Here is an 18,191-nt window from a genome sequence, read left to right on the forward strand (position 1 = left end):
TGAAAATTCACCAGATGGATGTCATAACTGCATTTCTAAATGGAAATCTGGATGAAGAGATATACATGTAACAACTGGAAGGCTATACTATTCCAGGGAAGGAAAACCTTGTGTGTAAACTGAAAAAAAAATCACTGTGGGATTAAAACAGTCACCACGATGATGGAACAAATCATTTCATCAACAGATGATGGAACTGGAATTTGTTCAGAATTCAGCAGATCCATGTGTTTACATACGAAAGGGTGAAAATCTAGCAATAGTTGCAGTATATGTGAATGATATTATTTTGGTTGCTGATAGTGATAATGAAATAATCACTATAAAGGAAGCACTGATGGAAAAATTCCGCATGAAAGACCTTGAAAAGCTCCATTACATCCTTGGACTCAGTGTTGTTCAAGATGAAAAGAATGACTGTGTATGGTTAAATCAAAGACAGTATATACAAACTATGTTGATGAAATTTGGAATGACTGAGTGTAAGGCAGTTGCAACTCTATCAAATGTAAACGTGAAACTGCAAAAGGATGATGGTGTTAGCACTCAGGTTGACCGCAGTTTGCGCTAGTCGTTGGTAGGTAGCCTTCTGTATGCTGCAATGGGAACAAGACTGCATATGCAGTGGGAGCAATATCGAAATATTTTGCTCAGCCAAACACAGCACATTTGACAGCAGCAAAGATAATCATACATCACTTGAAAGGAACAGCTGATCTTTGTCTTAAGTTTGAAAAGGTACCAGGAGACGTCATTACTGGTTACTCAGGTGCAGAATTTGCTGGAGACCTGGATGATAGGAAGTCCACATCAGGAAATATCCTCATTCAAGCAGGAACAGCTGTAAGTTGGATTAGCAAAAAGCAATCAACGGTGGCCCTGTCCACCTCAGAGGCACAGTATATAGCCTTCAGTCTTGCAGCACAGGAAACAGTATGGTTAAGAAGACTACTGCAAGAAATAGGTTCCGAAGTAGATGACCCTGTTCGTATCATGAAAAATAACCAAATAACAATCGCAATGGGTAATGCAAGAACAAAACACATTGATATTCGTTACCACTTCATTCGCCAATGTGTGCAGAACGGATCAGTAAAACTGGAATATTGTCCCACAAACATCATGACAGCTGACATTCTTACAAAGCCACTTGCTAGAAATGCATTTGAAGCCGCCCCCCGCTAGTACAGCGGTATGTCTCCGGATTTACAACGTTAAAATCAGGGTTTGATTCCCCTCGGTGGGCTGAGCAGACAGTCCGATGTGGCTTTGCTATAAGAAAAACACGCATTTGAAAGGTTCAGAGGTAATGTTGGACTGGCACCAATGGATAAATGAACCAGATAAAGTGACGATTATAATAACAGATTGAAAGTAATTGTAAAACATTTAGAATAACTGTAAGGTTATTGACAGTGATTGTAAGTTTGTGTAAAACTTAAAATTAAGTGGGAGGGTTTAGAATATTGAGATAAGTGCTGCCACCTGTAGTTAGGATTTTTTTTGTGTGTGTGTGCACGAGTACTCGATGAATAAACACATATCAACAATATTAAGTTTTGTTGTCGAACCACGGCCTAAAAGAAGTGAAGAGAATTGTTAGTAGAACATGGCGTTCATATAAAAGCTTTATGTGATGTTATTTCAACTCTTTGTTTGTTTGTTTTTAATTTCGAACAAAGCTGCTCGAGCGCTATCTGTGCTAGCCGTCCCTAATATAGCAATGTAAGATTAGAGGGAAGGCAGCTAGTCATCACCACCCACCGCCAACTCTTGGGCTACTCTTTTACCATCGAATAGTGGGATTGACCGTAACTTTATTACTCCCCCACGGCTGAAAGGGCGAGCATGTTTGGTGCGACCGAGATTCGAACCCACGACCCTCATATTACGAGTCGAACGCCTTAACCCACCTGACCATGCTGAGCCCCTCGACTCTTCGACAAATTGCTGCATACTTTAAAATGTTCATAAATTCATGGTAGTATTCATGGGCGTATGAAGAATTTTTTTGGTGGGCGGAAGCCGAATATGTTGAGAATTTAGATTTTTTGGATAAAAAGGTATTTTTGAGGAAAAGCAATTTCCTGCAGTACTGCGATTTTCTTTGATATATATTATGAAAATAAGAATACACTATTCTTTATCTTCTATTTCCCCGGCTAGGCCTGTGTGTAAGATATAAGTGCATGGTACCTTACGTATGTGTGCAAACCCTCAAAATAATAAAATGTACAGGTGTAAAAGAGTTTAGACATCCTTTTGGAAAGTGGGAGTGACTTATGTATTAATAAGAGCTTTAAAAAAATGTCCTCCGTGATAATAGCATTTATGGACAATTGAATATATATTATGGCTGAAATCTCATTTGTCAACGCCCTTGGACTATGTAACCTGTAAGATCTTAGAATATCATACTGTAAGTAGGTAAGCCCTTGCAACATGGTAATAAACATGTTTATTTAAGATTCACCTGTTACCTTGTATATATGTGTATGTCCTTACATTTTGTTTGTTTTTGAATTTCAAGCAAAGCTACGCGAGGGCTATCTGCACTAGTCGTCCCTTCAAATAAGATATTTTACTTATGTGTATGGCAAACCTCAGTTGTATTAACGGTTATTATACATGATTCTACATTTATCCACTGCTTCATTTTAATTTAAAATCTAATAATAAGATATTTCATGGTATTTGAGTTTAGTACTTTAAATAAATTTAACACAAAACAAGTAGTTTTGTAACTACAGAAGATGTCTGTCACCACATAAAAAGTAATTTGGGCCCTCTACATTTATTTCCTTTGTTGGCATTTCTTAAGTTTTTAAGGCCCTTCTGGTTCCCCATGGAATTGTGGGGCATACTTATACCACTTTAAACAAGCAAACATAAGCATAGTTTTAAACATGCAGTCCATTAATTAAGAAAACAATGTTGTGTCATATAAACAAGATGGACTTCTTTATTGTCTTGCTGCTGGAGTCAACAAAAGAAAAACCCAGAGACAGAATTATGGACTTAATACTCTAGAAAAACAAAAACAAATATTCATTTCTTAGGTTACATACTTCAGCCAACGGTTTACATATAACCTGAAGCCAGGGTAAGCCAAGTCTACAGCGTACTTTTATTTTATTTTTGTTTTTTTAAATTTTGCGCAAAGCTACTCGAGGGCTATCTGCACTAGCCACCCCTAATTTGGTAGTGTAAGCCTAGAGGGAAGGCAGCTATTCATCACTACCCACCGCCAAATCTTGGACTATTCTTTTACCAACGAATAGTGGGATTGCCCGTCACATTATAATGCCCCACGGCTGGAAGAGCGAGCATGTTTGGTGCGACCGGGATTCGAACCCGCCTTTTATTTTATAGCCATACCTTTGGCGAAATATATGCAGAAACACTTTCACACTAACTTGATATTTAAGAACTTGACTGCAGTATGTTTTATCTATAAAAATTGATTTGCACATGTTTACAACCTTGAAACATTTGCTCAACACTCTATCAAGATTATAGGCCAAATTAGAAAAAGTATTACATTAACATACTTTAATAAAGATATATTCAATAGTATTTATGAAAGGTGAAAATGTATTAGTAGTTCACTCACATCACTTCTTTTCTTACCACAGAAGTGCCCAGACTCTGAACTTTAAAATTAACAATAATAAAGAATCAGAAAATTAACTACAGGTTGTAAAGTGTGGTAACCATTTTCTTAAGGTTACATGCACAATGCCATAACATCAAAATAAAAACAAGGGGTTGCCAGAAAACTCTTGCAACCAGTAAACAGCAACTAAATTAAAAATAGGACAGAATAAACTAAAAATCCTAATAAAATGATACAAATTTATAATGTATAATATAATAACAATATTGAAAACCAAAGAAAAATAATAAATTTCAGTAGAGAAATGAATTAAACCAGATTACAATTAAAGCACAAAACAATGTAACAATATTATAAAGTAAATTATAAAGAGAGCCATTAGCAACTTACTAGTTGCATTAAAAGATGAAACACATTACAAATTTAAAAAATATAAAAAAAGTTATTATCAAAAGTTACCAAATGGAATGCAATAAAAAAAAAGACAAATGGACTCAAATTACAAAGTAATAATAGTATTAAAATACATGATATACCAAAGTGAAGAAGTATCGAATTCCTCAATAGACCTGGGTGTCTCAAAGTGGAGATATTGCAGAATGAGACCCAATGTTTCAATTTAATATACTGCCAGTGCTCCACAATTAGTATAGGTGTCTTTATGTGAATACGTATACTATTCCATAATGAATGCAAGTGTCTAAAAGTTAAAACATACAATTTTCTACACTGGGCTTGAATGCCTTATATGATATTGTTGTTATTTTTAACTGTCTTCTCTGGATTGTTAGTTGATGAGGCAGACACCTGAGAGATGCACAACACAATAGTACTTTGGTAATGTTGTGCATTTTGGATGCATTGAACTGCTGTGTTTAGTATAATAGTATTCCTCTCCTGAGTTGTCTACATTTCACGTGCAGTACCTATGCTAGAGGAAGTGATAAAGAATGCATTGCACTATGGTCTCCTTAATACTTTAAATATTTGTATTTTTATTATATTACAAAATTGTTTTTGATCAATTCTGCTGTTAATTCATTTTCAATACATTGTTATTCTTATATTTCCTATAAAACTGAACTAAGATTTAAAGACCACAAGAAACCTGTTTTCAGCTTTGTACATAAGACCATGGTTTCATTAACAAACTGAGTATTAAAGTGTTTGGCCAAACAAAGATCAGTTAGCAACATAGAATTAATGTCACATCTTGGACCACTGAAAGATTGGGAGTTCAATCAACAACACAGGATCAAAGGTACAACCTGGACATTTGATAAGGACAGGATAAACACATACAAGCTGATACCTTGTTTGATTGATAATAACCCAGTACCAGCGGATGCACAATCTTAGCATATGTTGATGAAACAATAATTTCTCCAGTTCAGGCCAGCTAATGTTTGGTTGTTTGTAGCAGAGTTGTGAATACACTGGAAAAGAGAACATAAAAGACTCGTCCTTATGTTTGAAAATGCTTATGACCTGGAAAGGAGGGAAGTGAACAACTCAAAGCCCTGAAGATGAAAGGCAGAAGACTTTTGAAACGTTATTTTCTACATTTATGTTTCTAGAACAGAGAGCTACCATCTATTCAACTTAGTTCCATCATGAATACTATGCATGAACAACTATCAAAGAAAAACGTAATTCCCAACTTCCTCTCTAAAATGAGTCAACTATAATATAAATAGATGAGTGAAATTCTGGCCGAAATTGCAAATAAATCTAAAATTACATCCACATTGTCCACAAATAACATCATAATACTCCAAATGAATATAGTTAACACAAAAAACATATATAGTGACTCTCTTTTTCATAAATAAATAAATATTGAGAATAAATAAATTATAATATCAATAAACTCTAAATACAGCCAAACACATTTCTGAATAAAAATTAATAAAAAAATGTATAAACTTCACACATACATCTATTTCAACATCCAATAACAAAGAACACAGTGTGTATATATATATAGTACATGATTTTACTGACTTGATTTTGATAGCAGTCAACTTGTCCAAGTCACTTATTTTACATTCTTTTTGAAAAGCAGACAAAGGTCAATATTGCAGATACTACTTGTTGAATTTGTATCACCCATACTGAAAAAATGCCATAAAAATTGAATAATAACAAATAGAAAGAAGTAAAAAATATTACTTTTTTTTGCTATAACTTCCAGGTAAATTATATTTTGTATCATTAACCACAAATACATAGTCAGAATTAGAAGGCTTGCATGAAATGAGGGTGAAATTACTTTTACTGTTATAAAATAGTATTTAGCCAGAATCATCATGTTAACATATTTTGGGACAACATAAGACATATTGGTCCATCTAGGCTGCTCCTCACTCTAAACTAAATTCAATTTAAAAAATATTTTAAAGCAGCCCTTATTATTTGTATACCAATCAAGTTTTTTCTTAAATTTACTCCCTTTACAACATTATGGCCATTTCATAGGCCAACCATATTGCTAGAAAAATGAAATTGTATTAGCTGAAAATGACTCCTACCCTGCCAAAATTTATATTTATGTTCCCTTGTCCTACTATTATTATCATTAAGTACGAAAAAAGAGGATTCATCCACACTACCAATTCCACATACAGTTTTAAATACCTCAATAAGATTCTCTCTAACTATTCTTTTTCTTTTAATAGAATACATTTTGGGAGATCTTAACCTTTTCTCATATGGCAATCTTTCTGTCTCAAGTCTGCCATTTATTTGCCCAAGTTAATAAATTATCTAAATCGTTTTGTAAAGCAGCTGCATCTTGTTCACAGCTAGCAACACCTAATATCTTAATATTGTCTGCAAATTTAAGTATTTTATTGACTATTATTTCATCTATATCATTGATGTAAATCAAAAAGAGCAAAGGTTCTAATACTGAGTCCTAAGGTACCCCACTTGTGACATTAATTCAGTTTAATTGAACTCCATTTGTAACAACCCTCTGATTTCCTCCATACAGCCACTCTCCTATCCAATTTGTTAACTTTTCCCCCACACCTACTGAAACAATTATTTTACAAGTCTCTTATGTGGCACCTTGTCAAGTGCTTTCTAAAAATCCAGATTCATAAAATATACATCATTATCCTCATCTATATAAGCAGTAACCCTTTCAAAGAATCTCAAAAGTTTTGTAAGGCAAAATTTTCATCAGTGAAACCATGTTCACTATCCATGAAAATTTTAAACTTTGTAAACGACTTTGCAAAGCACCTTTTAATAGACTTTCCAAAACTTTTCCTTCAACTCATGCAAGACTAATGGGTCTAGAATTATTGAGACAATTAAATTTATCTCCCTAGAAAAGAGTAGTGGCATTAGCTGACATCAAATCCTCTGATATCTTCCCACTATTTAAGTACTGACAAAAAACAGTACTGAGTGGCACATATATTTAACCTTTAAACTTTTCCAAACCCTTTGGGAAATATTATCTGGCCCAAGAGACTTATCATTTTTTTAAACTTACCAATTTTTTTTCTTAACCAGTTTAGAATTAATGCAATCATCTTCTTTCCATCTATCCACTATTCCAGATTATTTGTAATTAAAAACTGAAGAGGCCCTGGCATGGCTAGGTGGTCAAGGCACTCAACTTGCAACCTAAAGGTTGCAGGCTCGAATCCCTGTCACACCAAACATGCTCACTCTCTCAGCTGTGGGGGGATTATAATATGATGGTCAATCCCACTATCCATAGGTGAAAGAGTATCCTAAGTTTTGGTGGTGGGTGGTGATGACTAGCTGTCTTCCCTCTAGTTTTAAACTGCTAAATTAGGGATGGCTAGCAAAGATAGCCCTTGTGTAGCATTGTATGAAGTAAAAAAAACAACAAAAAATGAAGAATAAATTAAATTGAATAACCCATCCATTTCTTAATCATCAGTCACTTGCCTTCTTTTATCATTCCTTGAGGGTTCTACCCCCTTTCTAACCTTTGTTTTACCCTTAATGTATTTACTGCTAATTTTTTACATTTTCAGTCAACCTATTCTATATATCCTTCTTGATGTCGTAATTTCCTGTTTTAACAATATTCCTGATATTCTATAATCTTCTATGTCTCATATCATATCAGTCAATTTAAGTATTTAAATTTATGATACTTTTATTTAATTTTATCTCTTACACTATTTGTGAGCAAACATGTTTTTTTTTTTGCTTGCAGTCACCCTTTTCTTTTTATAAAGAATATTTTTACCTTTAATATTTAATGATTCATTGTTAAACATTTTTCACATCTAATTACTATCTCAAGGTAACTCAGCTGCCAAATTTGCAACATATAAATCTTGTTGCATCCCTTCAAAATTTTCTTCATTGAAATTTGTAACCCAATTATTATTATCTATCTCCATATGAAGCAAAACTAATGGAGCAATGATCACTTGCATCTGTATGTTCCTTTTTGATCATTTATATATTTAAAGTTAACAATAAGTCTAAACCGGCATTGTTTTAAGTAGGTTCCTTGACTAGTTAGTGAAGAAAGCCATCCTGAACAGTTTTCAAAAAAACCTTTCTCCCTCATGTTTGACTCTAGCATTTTCTGATCTATACGCTAGAAATTAATATTACCGATACTGATGAGTACATTAACAGTTGAAATCTTAATCTTATTGTAAAGGTTTTAATTTCATCTACATCATTTGGCAATCTGTAACAAAATCACTAAAAGCCTTTTCCCTTTGTATTCACTAATAGAAACTGGAATGGATTCAATCTTCTTGCTATTATCTTTAATATTCTCAAATTTAACAGTATGTAACTTACATTTTACATATAAAGACATTCCTCCCTCTTGACTGCTATATCCCTATTAAAATCATGTAACCCTGTATGTCAAAAAAAAATTTTGTCATCTAAATTATCTATGCTGAATCATACTTCAGTTATTGCCATTACACCAAAATCCTCCAATCCTGATAATGCTCTAAATTTATCAGTTTTATTCTTTATACTTCTAGTATGTAATAGTAACAATTAATCCTGTATTATAACTGCTTCTGTACTTATTTTCCATGCTAAACTTTTCTCTGCCTCTTATTCTTTTTTGCATTAAATTTTTCCTGGCCCTGACCGCTGTCTAGTCCTAGTTTAAAACTCCCCTTACAGTTTACAATTCATCATATCAACACTGTCGTCTATGGATTGTGAAAAACTTGCTACATTAAAAAAAGATGTAAAATATATACATTATTGTAAACTAAACTATATTATCATGACCTGAAATTGCTTGTACCAGGTTAGTCCTCAGGATGACCACTGGAAACTAGTGAAAATAAAATACTAGTTTAAACAAGTGATAATGGCTTATTTATAACAGTTCTCTCACTAATTATACCCAGTAGTGTGTACCTAAGATCACATGATAAGACTAAAATCTTTAAGAACCATATTTCTTTCATCAATACATTAAAGGTTAGCATAGCTTCACCATTTCTTATTATCAACTACATCAACAAGTTCACCTTTGAAACATTTATTTATCTACACAGCATTGAATGCCAAATGAGAAGGAACAAAAAGTCACATACTTACCTACATCTTAGTTAATAAAAAAAACATGAATAGATTAATCCAAATGGAGGCAATTAAATTGAAACACTGAGTGCATCTTGTAGTTGCAAAAGCTATATTGACTAGGGTTCAATTAAACAGCATTGAAATAAAAAATAATGTAAATTAATTATAGATGTACATACATATTAATTAATTACAAAAAATACTAAAATTATGAAGTAGTTTAAATGAAACACTGACCACAGCATGTTTTTATACAAGTTACAGTAGCATTTATATTTTTTAGTAAGAATATTTTTGCTGTTGAAGAAAGGACATGTTTAAAAGTGATCCTTTCATCTGTAACACTAAAAATGACTGTATGAAAAAAAATTCTAGTGCTTGTCAGTCTTATTTTCAAGATCCTATATTAAGTACATAGTTCACTGTCATAACAATATAAAAAATGCTTTAAAATTGTTTTGCCTTTATGACTTTTATTCTATCAACAAAAATTTGAAATTGAGTTTCTACAGCTGAGGAAGGTTTCTCTTTGTTCTCTATGCTATGTTCACTGTAGCATACAACTACACGTTTTTCATCACAAACCTTGAAACCATAAGACATTTGAATTTTTGGCCCATTAATTTAAAGCTTGCAAAAAAACATAGTAATACAAAAGTCACTAAACAAATTTTGATAGAATTTCTGAAAAACATTTTAAATTGTATTTGAAATGAAAGAACTTAAAATAAATCATAATAAATATATCCTAATGGGTACTTGAAATTTGGATAAAAATAAGTTTGAAATGTAGTCATAAAAGGAACTTTTTGTTAGCCAACATTAGTTCTCTCTATCAGTAAATTGATATAGGTAGGAAAAAAATACATGTATGTATCTGTATGAAACTGCTTTGGAGAATTTGTCCCCAAAACTAAGAAGGCTTATATTTATAAACTGAAAGTATGAACTGATGACCAGTGTAATTCCTGAGTGTTTGTAATTTAAATAATATTTTGAACTACATTAATGAATGTGGGGTGCAAAGTGTATTGCAAAATGTGTATCTTTCAGTCAAATCCTTTAACTATAACCATTATACAGAGCTATCTCATTTTTCAGTTCTTCTGCACCATGCACATGTATGTTTTTCTTATAGCAAAGCCACATTGAGCCATCTGTTACATGTAAATATACTGGTCTCACTTGTTCATATACAAAATTAACAAATAAAGTATGCCATTTCCCTATGGCTTATGTAATATTACTACAGCTTTAACCTGTTATTATATAGTAGACTAACACATTTATCATGTTATCTATCCCATATAATTAATTAGATAATTTATCAGCAAATTTTCTTATAAATGTTGCAGTTAATCCATTTGTCAGGTTTTTTTCCAAACAAGTTGAAAAAAAGCAGGATTTTTAATGTGCTTTTTATTAGTTTATTGTAATGATGATAACATGCTATTAAATTTGAGCATATAGTTAAAGATACAGTGAGAAAGTGTTTGGTTTAGTTCATTTTAGAATATATATATATATATATAATGATAAATTGTAATCTTTTAAAGCTGGAATGCACCTGACGTAACTTGGACATATCATAGAAGGGGTTAAATAAACCATTATCTCCTTGATGATCTCTCCATTCTGATGAATAATTCAGAAATAAGATTTCAAAAAGAAATTAGTACAGATTATCTTTGGTTAGTTTGAGCAATAAAATTCATAAGTTTTAAGACTTTTTCATAAAGCACACTTTTACTAAATTATAATAAATTAAAATACGTAAAAAATCATAACAAAAATCATCCAAGGATTGTAACTGCATACAAAATAATTTAATAAAGTAAATAGCTGCAATGAGATTAGGTAAAAATATTGTTGTGAAATATAACTTCTTTTACATTGTTTTGAATAAGTATATTGTAGATGTATTTGTTAATTTTAAATGACTCCTGACCTGAAATTCATCCACACTTTTTAAATAATTTTTGGGATTATTAAACTACACCACTGAGGTGGTCTGAAAACAAACAAATATGTCAAATCAAAACACAGAGCTATATAAACATATATGACTATATGTGCTAGCATTCTTCAGAAAGGTATTAAACAAGTTAGTTAAACTAAAATAAATAATTGTAATTATTAAATATTTAACAAATTATAACGAAAAAAAGTAACCTACAGGTCAGAGTAAGATTATGAAATGAATTCAAAAACTTGAACCTTCAAACCAAAATTTTCAATGAAATGAAGACATATTATTTCTCTTTGAATTGAAGGATTTCTTACAGCTCAGAACAGCTGCCTTTAGAAATGTTTGTGCAAAAGTTATTTTTGATTTGCATTAATTTGGTTCATACAAAAATGAGGACCAACATGAAAAATATACCTCTCGATTCATTATATTTTTACATGTTTTGAATCAGCAAAACCCATTTATACTAGTAATTACAATACTCATTTTGTAGTACATAATAATCTGTGACAAACGTGTGAAGAGAATGATATCATGAGTTGCTACTTCATGATTAGTGAATGGCCAAAAGTGAGAAATATATGGTTCTATTTATACTGTTAAACTTTGCAACAGGAAGTTTCATTGTGCTTACCTATGATTCCAAAGAGAAAGAGAGATGGAAACTTTTTTTTTTAATATCTGCAGCAGAACATCTATTGTATAAAATTATTTTTCAGCTTAAAGCAAATGCTCTATCTATCAGTAGCTGCATTTTACCAGTTTTGGAAGAATCTTCTTTTTGTGAATTCACTTTTCAATTACCATATATGTCTTGCTACAAATAAAGTGTAAAAGTCTGTAAAGAAGTATTAAAGAGGAAACAAGCTGATATTTTTTCTCTTTAAGTGCACTTTGTTGAATTATTTTACCAGATAAGTCAAAAGAACACATTAAGAAAGATCATTACAACAATATATACAAGAATATCAGAGGGATAGATAGGATACAGTATAATTAATAGAATTAGATCTAGGCTAGCTCTTCTTTAAAGATGATAACCACAGAAGAAAGTTACATAACTTCTAAAAATATACAATGCAAAGCAATGATATAAACTTGAACAATCAGAATTAAGCACTTTTGAGTCTTCAAATGTAGCCCTTCATCTAACAAAAGATATGTTTCTAATAAGTTTTCTGCCACTTATTCATAATTTATCTGCCTTGAATAGCTGGAAAAGAATATAATCTGCATATTTATTTATTTATTAATTAGATTTACTTACAAAATATTTGGTTTTCTTTTTTGAACATAAGAAATTATTCAAGAATTACATTACTGTAGATATTATTCACTATAATATCATGCCATTAAAAATTCTGATGATATATACCATAATATGTAAATATATATGTTTCTGCCCAAATTTCATTCATTGTGAAATCTATATAAATATAAAAATTCTGGCTGTTGTCTGTTCCTGTAACTACTTTGCAGAGTGTGTATTAGTATGGACATTCACTACGGTATGTTTTGGGGGTACATACAAATTTTCAGTTTTGCAATATTTGTCATTTTTGCAGTTTTTACAACTAATCTGATCCCCTTTGTTGGTTTTTCACTTCATCTGGTATGGAGGCTCATTGAGTACATGGGGAGATATATAGAAATTTTCAGTTTTGAATATTGCAGATTTCATGAGTGTTTTGCATTTTTACCACTACTTTTCCACATGCTGAAAGATCTTTACCAAATGTGTTATAAAGATTTGTTGGTTCTATGTGGAGATATATGCTATAATGTTCTCCTTAAACTTGGGAAGAGTTTGCTGCATTACAAATTCAACAAGACATCCAGAAATTACCATCCAGCTTGCATAAACTTATGGAGAAACAGTGATTTATTAAACTGTCAAGGTTTTTACTTGATTGACATAAAAGTTTTCTTGTGCTTGCTTGTATTTATATGTTACCTGAAGATGTTAAGTAAACATTGGTGAAATCTCATGTTAGTGAGTGTCTCTCCTTTATTCTAAAAATAGTCGTAGTTTCCAACAATGTTTGAGCATGCCAGCGTTTTTGTAACACAAGTATTGCTGAATCGTACTCTCAGGAATCTTCTACAAATTTCGAAAACAGGCGGGACTTGCGCAATACATGGTTAACAGTATATGTCACATGCACAAAAAACTACAGTGAAATAAACGTACGGCAGTAAATCTCTTACAATAAAGAATTAACTACGTTGCCAGTATGAGTTCTTCGTTAGGTCCGGCATGGCCAGGTGGGTAAAGGCGTTCGACTCGTAATCTGAGCGTCACGAGTTAGAATCCCCATCGCACCAACCATGCCATTTCAGCCGTGGGGGTGTTATAATGTCACAGGCAATTCCACTATTCGTTGGTAAAAGAGTAGCCCAAGCACACTGCTAAATTACGGATGGCTAGCGCAGATAGCCCTCGTGTAGTTTTGCGCGAAATTCCAAAATAAACAAACTAAAAGTTCTTCGTTAGGTAGTGAATTAAGGAAAATTCGTTAACATTTTCTTCAGTGACGTTTATTTAGAAAGTTTTGACGGAGTGTTTCACTTTTTTTTTCTATATCTTGAGTGGTACTCTTATTGCTCACACTCTTTGTACAACTGGCAAGGATTTCTTGAAATAAAATATAATAAAACATTGATAGTTTATTTTTTTTAGAAGTTCGTGTTCTGTACAAATCCATAAATCGGGTATTTCAAAATAAAAGTTTGACCTGGATTTTTAATATTACCACCTGCGTAATATAGAAGAAAGTTTGTTTTGAAGGTAGATATCTATGACCTTGAACAATACCAAAAGCCCAGAAGCGTGCTAGTTGTTAATAAAACGATATATTTTATCGTAATCAATATGTGTACTACTCTGATTTTTGTCTAAGTATATTTTAAATGTTTTGTAGAACTGCAAAACTGCGTTTTGAAAAATCAAAAAAATATTCAAATATTGTCAAAAATATATTATGATATTTTTGCTTTTTATTTTTCGCAAATCCAAGTAATATTTTAAAATATTTTATATGTATTTTAAGTACTTAGAATATTTTATATGCTATAATAATCGTTTAAATGTATTATTTTTCAAATAGATAAAATATAAATTTTGTTTATTATTTACTTGCTTGTATTTGAATATGCTGTTAATTAATATAATCAATGGTGCTGTGACAAAATAACTGTAAAATATCATGACTCGGGAATTTATTGTCCCCTCCTGATTCTAAATGTATCCTTGCGGCCCTATGGTGTAATGAGCATGTTCCTACAGTTCGACATTTAAAAGGCAACTAGAGTAGATTGCTAGGTTGAAACACTTTGGGTATGAAGTTAGTAAGTACATTTAAATAAAATTAGTATCTTCATCGAAGAATTTGGTTGTAAATTAGTTTCAGTCAGTAAAACAGAGGTAGAAGATATCCATAAAACAAGATTATCATTTAAGTTTCATCCAAAGGTAAGAAAATTTCATGTAATAAAATGTAAATTGTAATCTCGAGACTTCAATAAGACTGACGCACTGACACGGACAAAGGTACTGTGCTTCGAAGTTGGGTTAAAGTAAGTAGTCGTAGTTATAGTGAAAATAATATACTTGTTTTATTTTATAAGCGTATTATATACATGTGACACAGACTTGGATGCTTCATAATAAAAGTAAAATTAGTTCGATACAAAATTAGAAAATGGCCGTGACGCCAAATAATTCGGAACCTGGACTGAAAAGGCCAACTTCGGGTAACGCTGATGTTTGAAATACCCGTTAGTCGTCCTGGCGAGTTATGATAATTAAAATAATGCTACAGAAAGTATTTTAAAACTTGTATTATTTTATTTTTCTCTCTTACTGCTGTAAGCTACATATAAAAAACTGGATTAATTACATCTTAGTAGTAGTGTATTGAATAGAAGTGAATTAAATTAGTCGAATTTCAATTAACGAAACAGAACTCCACTGGATTTAGCAGTTTAAAAATAGTAATTCACTGTAATTTTAGTGTATTTAATAACTTATTTTTTTTTAATTAAAAACAGTAATATAAAATGACCTTTTCAGTCACGATGACATCTTTCCTTTAGGCTTGACTGAATGATTTATCACAGTACACACAAAAAAAAATTTACCACTTCTAAAACGCTATTCCACGAATTTTTCCCATTGTAATTTTAAACAGAGAACAAAATATTTTCTTTGCAAAAATCATGAAATGAAGCGAATATATTTTGTATATGGAATTAATAAGATACAAGTGTAATTGAACTACAGCATTTTCTAATTCTTGTGAATATAAGACATGGTATAGGTGAATAAGAATGTCTAACACTCCAGTTAACAGGTTTCTCTTGTACTTTAAGCAATGAAAACCACTATACATCCAATGTTTTGAAAGAACACCAGTAAATAAGAACTAGTTTATGCTTTTACTTAATAGACTGTCCCATGTTTTATCATCAAGACCTTTGCTGTAAAAATTAAAACAATGGCATTGCAACAGCAAACTGTTGCCTAATATTATTTATATAATGGCATTCCTAAGTAAAAGTTCATCTTACAACTCACAATAAAAACAACTGAAAAAGTTAGCAGTAACTTAAATCGATGAAGCTCAAAGACCCGTCTTAACTGTGTAACAAGAATCGCTACATTAAGCGTGGCATGAATGATATTATTTACCGTCGGATACCGTTTTTATTATTGTTATTTCTGCTGAAGATTCTCATTAAAAAACATTTGAGAAGTGTGTTAAATTAATGGCATACTTGTTGATTTTTGTTTACTTGTGAGGTTTTGTCACGAGCTCTTGAAAAATTAGTTCTTGTGATTGTGGGATAGAAATATCTCCCTGAGAGAGTTCGATTATAGACACATGCTAATAAGACACTTCATTTGAGCTCATCTCATTTGCATTTTTGGATCTTTCATATCAGAATTTGAGGTGTCAGAGGTATTGAGTAGCTCTTTGTGAGACCTATCAGTTTCTAACTGTGGCCGGTGTTGCTTTGCTTCAGGTATCACACGAGAAGCTGTTTTTTTTTCTTTATGAAAACAAAATACACAAAACTGTCATAATCAAAAATGTAATATCAAAAACATGCTTTAACTCTGGTAAAGGAAAGGAATTATACATATGTTCTCGTCATCACGGAAAGGAAAGGAATTACACAGGAAATAATTATTAACTAGCATTTAGAACAATACTAGTAATATTATTGGAGAAAATGAAGTGATATCATAAAATCAAAGAAGTCTCCCAATTAAACAAAATGATCAATTAAGCATACTTGTAGCTGCTTAAAACATTATTCAGAGTATAACTGAACACCATGCTAAATCAATCTACCAGTATTCTCAAACAAATAATAAAATTGGTAAAGATCCACTTAGTAAAAAAAATGTGAATAATCAAAATATACAGTCGTGAAAAAATTAGGACACCCTATGAAAGCCTGTGTATTTTTTTTTAACAATTTGGGGTATATAGATATTTAATCTCAATTTTTAACAATACTGAGAAATTATAGGAATATAACTAAACAATTAAAACTGAAGACTTTTCAAGATTCCCTGTAAATGTAATTCTACAAAAATGCATATTCTGAGGAAAAGTTAGGACACTCAACCCCTAATAGCTAGTGTTACCCCCTTTGGCTGAAATAACTGGAGTGAGATGCTTCTTGTAGCCATTTACCAGTCTGACATTGGTCTGAAGAAAGTTTGCTCCACTGCTCAATGCAGAATTCTTTCGGCTGTGAGATGTTTGAGGGGTTTCTTGTATGTTTAGCCCATTTCAAGTCACCCCACATCATCTTAATGGGATTGAGATCTAGGCTTTGACTCAGCCATTCCAGGACTCGCCATTTCTTAGTTTTCAGCCAGTCCTTTGTGGATTTACTGGTATGTTTCGGGTAATTGCCATGTTGCAGGGTCCAGTTATGCTTCAGCTTTAATTTTCTTACAGATGGTTTTGCATGTTCCTCAAGCACAGTCTGATACACAGTAGAATTCATGGTGGATTTTGTGATCGTGAGCTGACCAGGTCCTGCTGCAGCAAAGCATCCCCAAACCACGACACTTCCACCTCCATGCTTCACAGTTGGTATGAGGTTTTTCCCTGGAATGCTGTATTTGGTTTACACCAAATATGTCCTATGTTCTGATCCAGGCCCTGATAGTCTGCCTCAAGGCAGAGTAACAGCCTATATCTGGCCCTTCCCAGTATCGAAAAGTACGACATCAGAGCCTGCTTGAAGACCAAGTTGTTCCAAGCAAGCCAGATGACGTACTTAAAGATGGTAAGTGTGTATTGAAAGGAAAAGGCCAGGTGGCTGGGAACGGGGACAAATACGTGGTACAGTATGGTCTCGGCCAAGAGAGGCGAGACCTGGAAAAGGCGAGAAACCCATTCTCAGATCTCCATCTACGTCAGACAGAGAACCAACCTGTGCAAGACGGACTTCACCTTGGCATGACACACTGGACACAACTCGGACAAGAGTTTCACAGGTAGGAATGCTCCCTCACCAGCAGGATGTTATGCACAACATGTCAGTTGAAAGCCTGGAGGTAGCTATTAACATGGTGTAGTGCAATGTGGTCCCAAACAATGTTCCACGGCAGAGCAGGGTGGTGACACTCAATCCTGTGGGTACATTGGAGGACCAGCAGGTGGTAGAGGGAATAGCAGTCCGTCAGCACATCAGCAGACACGGGACGACACCGCCGGATCATCGCGGCAGTGTCGACGTAACCAGAAGGAGGGTCCAAACACATAGGTGTCCACAGGCCCAAAGGAATATCAAAGAGCCTGTGCCCCATGCCAACCAAGAATCTCGCAAGCTTGCAACAGTGGTGACTTTCCAAAGATAGTGAAAGGTGGTAAACAGTAAAAGGGAAAGACACGGTCTGGACACGTGGGATGCCCAGACCATCCCTGTGAGGCAGCAGTGTCAAGGAGAGCCAAGACACCACCTCAGGCTTATCACTTCACAGGACGGCAAAGACAAGGCAGTGGATGGCTTATGCAGTGC

At 32.9% G+C, this 18,191-nt stretch overlaps 1 protein-coding gene across 2 annotated transcripts in view; it reads left to right on the forward strand.

Moving 5' to 3' along the window:
- Positions 1 to 14,434: 14,434 nt before the first annotated feature.
- LOC143225128 (uncharacterized) overlaps positions 14,435 to 18,191 on the forward strand; it is a 78,583-nt gene continuing 74,826 nt past the window's right edge. The window contains exon 1 of one of the 2 annotated variants that reach the window (XR_013013635.1): positions 14,435 to 14,619. The gene's annotated coding sequence lies outside the window, so the exon portion shown is untranslated. The remainder of the gene's footprint in view (positions 14,620 to 18,191) is intronic. The other variant, XM_076453980.1, reaches the window with a different exon arrangement.

This window comes from Tachypleus tridentatus, chromosome 9, assembly GCF_004210375.1.
Source record: "Tachypleus tridentatus isolate NWPU-2018 chromosome 9, ASM421037v1, whole genome shotgun sequence".
In the NCBI taxonomy this organism is placed as follows: Eukaryota; Metazoa; Arthropoda; class Merostomata; order Xiphosura; family Limulidae; genus Tachypleus; species Tachypleus tridentatus.